Genomic DNA, 7,207 nt, shown 5'->3' with positions numbered 1-7,207 from the left:
CCTCTGGAAGCAAATTTTAATAGCCGTCAGGGCAAGATATCCCTGCAAGGAAGATGCGATGCCTCAGCCAAGGAAACAGACCGCTATGGAAAGAGGCACTCAGTGCCTGAGGAATGAGCCATGGCAGAGCTGCTGCATGACCCCGTGTTGGATCCTGATGGCCAAATGCAGACTATGATCCCGAAAGAGTCAGGTGTTCATGGAGCAGACCCTCCTAGAAGCTGTGTTAAGGCACATAAGAGACAAAGAGGTGCTCTGAGACAGCCAGCATGGCTTCACCGAGGGCAGATCATGCCTGAGCAATCTGGTGGCCTTCTGTGATGGAGTGACGGCTTCGGTGGATGGGGGAAGGGTGGTGGATGTCATCCACTTGGACTTCTGCCAGGCCTTTGACACAGTCCCTCATCACATCCCTCTCTCTAAATTGGAGAGGTGTGGATTTGAAGGATGGACTGTAGGATGGATCAGGAATTGGCCAGCTGGACGCAGCCAAAGGGCTGTGATCCATGGCTCTGTGTCAGGGTGCAGGCCGGTCACAAGCGGTGTCCCTCAGGGGTCGGTCTGGGACCGGTGCTCTTCAACATCTTCATCACTGACAGACATGGCACCGAGTGCAGCCTCAGCAAGTCTGTGGATGTCAGCAAGGTGAGGGGTGCAGTCGATACATTGGAGGGAAGGGAAGCTGTGCTGAGGGACCTGGATAGGCTGGAGAAGTGGGGCCATGAGAACCTAATGAGGTTCAATAAGGCCAAGTGCAGGGTGCTGCATTGGGTCAAAGCAGTGCCAAGTACTGATACAGACTGGGAGAAGATCTCCTGGAGAGCAGCCCTGCGGAGAAGGACTTGGGGGTCCCGGTGGACGAGAAGCTGGACACGAGCCAGCAGTGAGTGCTGCAGCCCGGAAGGCCAACCGTGTTCCAGGCTGCATTAAAAAAGGGGTGGCCAGCAGGGACAGGGAGGTGATTGTTTCCCTCTACTCGGCTCTTGTGAGGCCACATCTGCAGCACTGCATCCAGGCCTGGGAACCCAGCACAGGAAGGACGTGGAGCTCTTGGAGCGGTTCCAGAAGAGGACCACTAAGAGGTGGTCACACAGAGGGCTGGAGCAGCTCTCCTATGAGGAAAGGTTGAGGGAACTGGGATTGTTTGGCTTGGAGAAGAGAAGGCTGCGGGGAGACCACATTGTGGCCTTCCAGTGCTTGGAGGGAGAGGATAAACAGGAGGGGGAACGGCTGTTTGTGAGGGTGGATGGTGATGGGACAAGGGGGAATGGCTTTAAAGTGAGACAGGGGAGGTTTGGGTTGGATATGAGGAGGAAGTTTTTCATCCAGAGGGTGGTGAGGCACTGGAACAGGTTGCCCAAGGAGGCTGTGGATGCCCCATCCCTGCAGGCATTCAAGGCCAGGCTGGATGTGGCTCTGGGCAGCCTGGGCTGCTGGTTGGCGACCTGCACACAGCAGGGGGTTGGAACCAGATGAACATCGTGGGCCTCTGCAACCCAGGCCATTCTGTGGTCCCATGGTCCTATGAACAGACGTATTCCCACGTGTATCACCGCTCGCTGTTCCTCCGGAGGTAATTAACACACGCACCCCTCTCGAGGAACGATGTAAGAACGCTCAGCCTCTGTTCCTCGCTCTCTGCTGCCGCCTGCTGTCCTTTCAGCCCCATTCCCGTCTGCTCCGCGTCCTTTGACTTCCTCAGGCGCTCCTCCTCGCTCACCCTCCCGATGAACTCTTCATCGCTGTGCGCTCGGTGGGACGATGCCTATTAGAAAGGATTTCCAGGCACAAAATCGTAATGTTTGCTCGCTCCGCCGTGAGCTCTGAACATCCGTGGCCGCTCACACTTTTCTCCCGCTGCAGACACGATCTCAGCCGCTGCGGATCTGTCAGCGTTGCGGTGCGGTACGGAGAGGTACGGTGCGGAGCGGAGCGGTGCTCGGCTTGGGCGCTTCTCTCTCTCGTTCTCTTCGCTTTGTTGCCCTCAGTTCCCGTCGTCTCGCCTTCTGTTCTGTTCTCTCTGCATCCCGGTATCGCAATTACTAAATACGCCTTCTTACTCCTTTCCGCCTTTCCCCCCGTTCCCGTCGCGCCGTGCCTGCGGGGCTGCTGTCCCATTGCGGTCACGCACAGATCGGGGAACCCCGGGACGTTTTTGCTGGGCGATGCGGGCAAATCCGAACGCAGTCTGCCCTTGTTTTAAGCTACAAACAAACCCCCCAGGACGCGTTGAGGCGATGGAGCCGCGCAGGTCGGGCTCTGGGCCGGGCGCAGTGCTGCGCTGCACTCGGCTGTTGTCTTCCCTTCTTGCTTTTCCTGACGCCGGCAATGAATCCGTTCTTCCTTTTAGGGGCGCTGCACGGCGGAAGAAAGGCCGTCGTGTCCCTTGGGACGCTTTGGTCTCTCATCGAGTTCATCGTTTGCAGTGTGGGAGCTGTATGCATGTGTGACCACTTAAGGGCGCTGATGGAGATCCCTGCCTGGCAGCCGTCCCTCCCGTTGGAAGCAGCTGATCTCACACACAGCTCCGTGCTCAGGCTGCTTTCCGGGTTCTCTGCTCAGCTCTTTATGCACGTTTGGAATGCCGAATCGGGGATCGCATTGTCCATCTTCCTGAATGTCTTCCTCTCCATCCTCCTCATCTACTTCATGTGGAAGAAGTCTTCTCCTAGAGCAGAGAATGCTGAGCGGCAGCAAAGATGGGGAGGTTTAGGACGGAGAGAAGAAGCAGCAGCAGCGGAGGAAGTGGAGGAAGATGCAGGGGAGGGACCGTCCCCAACAGCACCGCCATCGAGAGCAGCAACGGAAGGAGCTGAGAGGCACAGAGAGGAGAGTGAGGAGGAGGTCTGTCAGCACTGCTCGCCCACCTCTGGAGGTGACTGGATCCCACGGCTCAAGAGAGGAGTTCATACGGCTCCCAAACGAAGCTATTGTCACCTGGCTGCTTCGGTGTTGGGACAGCGGGGCCAGCAGCGTGCTTCTAGATGGAAACAGGGCTCGCCAGCTGGGAAACATTGCCAGAGACTCAGCGATTGACAGAGGGATCCGCAGATGTCTGCACAGAGTCAACACCCTCTGGGAACGAATGTTACTGGCCGTGAAGGAAAGGCATCCCTTCAGAGATGATCTGGAGCCCAGTGAAAAGGTGGGAGACTTTTAAAGAAGGTATCCAGTATTTGAGAGAGACGGCCGTGGTGGAGATGTTGTATGACCCCATGTTTGTCCCTAATGATCCACGCTGGAGCCACCGTGATCCTGAGAGTGTGAGGAGCACGTCAGCTCTTGTGTGGAATCTCACAAGAACAGCACCAGAGAGGTACCTTGGTGCGCTGGTATCAATGTACCAGAGATACGAGAAGCAGCAGAGGAGGCCCCCCGTGATTGAACTGATTATTAGACTTCAGAACTTGGAACAACAACTGCCTCCATCCCACAGTTCCGTTTCAGCCATCTCAGAAATAACAGAAAGAACGGATAAAACGGATGAGAGGGTGGATGAGATGGTAGGTAAAGAGAAGAGGAAACGGGGCGGCATGCTGGAGGAATTGTCCCTGTCCATGAATCGTGATGAACCCGTGGCAGCGCCAGAAACAGCCGATGAAGATCAGGTTGATCTAACGAGTCTGCTGAAGGAGCTGATCGAACTGATGAAGGTGATGAACCCTCCTCAGCGCCCGTACCATCCAAAATCTCAGCTGTCAAAGGCAAACGCTTTCCCACTCAGGCAAACGACAGCAGCAGATCTATGGCACGTGCTGCCCTGCGGAGTTACTCACGTGAGCATGGAGAAGACGGGAAGGAACGGCGTAGAAAACCCACTGCTGCACTGCGAGCACAGGTGAGAGAATGACAGCAGAGATCGACCAGCGTGCGACTGCTCTGCTCACTGCAGGTAACCGATGGGGGGGGGCTGCCCTGAGTCGGGGGGAAGGGGATGATTTCTACCTCGTTGGGCCCACGAGACCTCGGGCCATCAAGGAGGGGATGCAGCATAGCAGTGGGCTGCAGAGCGAGGGGTGGACTGAACTACGGACACTATTGCACAGCTTGTTCATGGCTGTGACACACGTGCTGCAATTCAGCAAGGCTAGAGGACGAAACCTCTCACAGGGGAAGTGTGGGAATGGAATGTTGTTTCTGCATTTGATATTAAAAAGAGCAATTGGTTTGAAGAAGTAGAACATCGTGCATTTGTATTCTGTAACTTATCCTTAGAAATAGTTGATCTAAGAAGAAAATTCCTGTATATGTTAGCGGCATGTTTTAGAAACATTATTACTGAATTATGTGATTAATTCTTTCTTGCAAAACTGTAATAGTTGATAAATGTTCCAAACAATGCGAGTATAAAGTTAGGGATTAGAAAACATATTGTAGAGTTGTTCTGTTAGGATAAGAAATTCCCAGCAAAAGAAAGACAGACTTAGCAAACATCAAAGAAATGAGGGCCTCTACACAAAGCCGCACTGTCTCACACCGTGAGCAGGTTGGGGTGTGAGGGCAGGCACCAGGATCCTCCCCTGTCTTTCTCCCGAGCTGATCTTTGTAAGAAGAAGGACAAGCAGATATCTGCAAAATAACGATCAGGTGTGGAATAAGTTGATTAATTAACTACAGATTTACACTTATGCAGCAAAAATTTATGTTTGTCCAGTGTTTGCATGTTTAGTGAAGCGTTGAAAAGATTGTGAACCTGCAGTACTCAGCCAATAAGGAGCCAGGGGAGAAGGAGATCAGCATCGGGGAATAGGGAATAAAAGAGGTAACGCTGTTTTCTGGGAGCTCTCCTGCTTGCAGGAGGCCCGCCATTGCAATTGTGAATAAAATCTGCTTTATCAGAGATACCGTCCTGGAAACTTATTTGGATATTTCCTACAGAAGATGATGGCAAAAGTATCAATATGGGGAGGCGTGGCAGGTTGATGCCATCACCTTGTCACGAACCCATAATGGTCAGCGTTCTGTGCTCACCGTGGTGGAGGCAACCACTGGGTGGTGTGAAACATATGCAGCCCCCCATGCTACCGCCCGAAACACCAAACTGGGTCTGGAGAAACAAGTCCTGTGCAGAGCTTCTGGTAAGATCAGCCGCTGCAGTGGGTTGTTCTAAACCACGTTGACAGCAGCGGGTGCTGGAACCTTGAAGCGCTGGGAGAAGCGTTTGGCAGAAGCCACCTGGTTGGTCAATACTAGAGGATCTATCAATCGTGATGGTCCTAGCCAGTGCAGCTCCCCGCATGCTGCACAGGGGATGAGGTCCCTGCAGTGCAGGTAAAGAACGCGCTGGGAGAAGCGGTTTGGGGCCTTCCAGCCTCTGGAAAGGGCAGACCTGTCCGTGGGGCTGTTTGTGTTCAGGGTGCACTGGCGGGTGATGGAGGGAATGGGGCTGTGCAGCGTGCACCAAAGGCAATGTGCTGCCGAAAGGGGGAGCGCAGGCAGCGATCCCACGTCTGAGTGCGTGTTTAATGCGCGTTAATCATCGTTTGTAAATATGAAGAGGATGCAGTGGTGTGGGATCAGGGCTGGAACGGGACGGCTTTGCGATGTTTGTTATCAGCGTTCCACATCGCAACGCCGTGCAGTGCAGCGGCAGTGCGGGAGTTCAGGCCGCAGTTCCGGGATGGCGGATATTTGCGGCTCTGCGGGGCTCAGAGGAGCAGAACTGCAGCTCCCAGCGCCGGCCCCGCTCCGCGCTGCTCCGCTCGGAGGGAAGGCAGCGCTGCTCCGAGTCACGTGACGGCGCGGCTCCGGGGTCACGTGGCGGCGCGGCCCCCGAGTCACGTGGCGGCGCTGTCTGCCGCCGCTCCGGCAGGTGCGGGCGCTCGTTGATTCGGTTCATCAGCCGCAATCCCAGCTCACTTCTATTTCTGCCATTAGCATTAGTGAATTAACTTTCCTCCTCAGATCGTCGCCGCTGGTTTTCGTTTTCTTCTTTCCCTCCCTGGTCTTGTTCCCTGCCCGGTTTTGGCGCTGTGGCTCTGCTGTCCCGCTGCCGCAGTCCCAGATGGAACCAGAGGTGACTCGGGGCTCCCAGGGGCTCCAGGTACACTGGGTATGGATTACCTCAGAAGGGGGCATTTCAAGGATCCCATGGGGTATCGATGGCCTTTGGAAGAGCTGCTGTAGACACAGACAACGTGAAGCAGCTGTCTGTTCCGCCTGGCCTGTCAGAAGATCCGTCTGTTGTGGGGTTGCTACGAGTGAAAGAGCAGCAGGTACCGACTGCCACAAAAACGGTGCACAGGCGGCAGCACCGCACCAGCAGGGATTCCTTGCTCCCCATTCAGAAGTTGATTCGTCAGCTGGAGAGTCAGGCAGTGATCAGCAGAACTCGCTCACCTCTGAACAGCCCATAGGGCCGGTGCGTAAAGCCAGTGGAGAATGGAGGCTGACGGTGGACTGCCACGGCCTGAGTGAATCACAGAACCGCCCCGTTTGGAAAAGACCCCCAGGATAAGGAAGTCCAACCCCAACCCAACCATCCTACCCCAACTCTGACAACCCTCGGCTAAATCATGGCCCTGAGCACCACATCCAAACGCTTTTCAAACACATCCGGGGCTGGTGACTCAACCACCCCCCTGGGCAGCCCATCCCAGTGCTTGACAACCCTTTCTGGACTGAAGCGTTTCCCGAGATCCAACCCAAACTTACCCCGGCACAACCCGAGGCCGTTTCCCCTCGTCCTGTCAGCAGTGAGAAGAGAGCAGCCCCGCTCTGACTGCAATCACCTTTCAGGTCCTGGAAGGGAGCAACGACGTCTCCCCTCAGCCTCCTCTTCCCCACACCGAACAGCCCCAGTTCCTCCGGTCGCTCAAAGTCACGGCCGCACTGCAGCGCACTCACAGGGCGCCGTCCGTCCAGCGGTCCCGAACCGACAGACAAACCGCAAAGAGGAGAACAGACCGCAAAGGCAGCCTTCGTCGCGCAGCGCGCACGCAGGGCCACAAACGGCCCTCCGGGCGCCGCTCCCCCCCCTCTCCCCCTCTGCCTTTCACCGCCAACACTCCTCCCGGGGGAGGTGCACCGTGCCCGGAGGTACTGCCATACCGGGACGATGCGCGGAGCGGAGGGAGCAAGCTCCGGGTCCAACTCCCGCGCCCAAAAATCCGTTTAATATAAAGTCCTCTCATCGAGGACGTATCAGATATTAAACTGATAAGAACAGATACTACACTTGATCTTAGCCAAAAGGCCGAGAAGCGAT

General features: G+C 55.5%; 1 non-coding gene across 1 annotated transcript; it reads right to left on the bottom strand.

Moving 5' to 3' along the window:
• Positions 1-7,016: 7,016 nt before the first annotated feature.
• LOC116241113 (U2 spliceosomal RNA) lies at positions 7,017-7,207 on the bottom strand. Its single transcript, XR_004169451.2, has one exon. It is a non-coding gene; the product is annotated as a U2 spliceosomal RNA (small nuclear RNA).

The sequence above is a fragment of the Phasianus colchicus genome, chromosome 1 (genome assembly GCF_987193195.1).
Source record: "Phasianus colchicus chromosome 1, bPhaCol1.hap1.1, whole genome shotgun sequence".
Taxonomy (NCBI): Eukaryota; Metazoa; Chordata; class Aves; order Galliformes; family Phasianidae; genus Phasianus; species Phasianus colchicus.
This window is presented reverse-complemented; position numbering and strand designations above follow the sequence as displayed.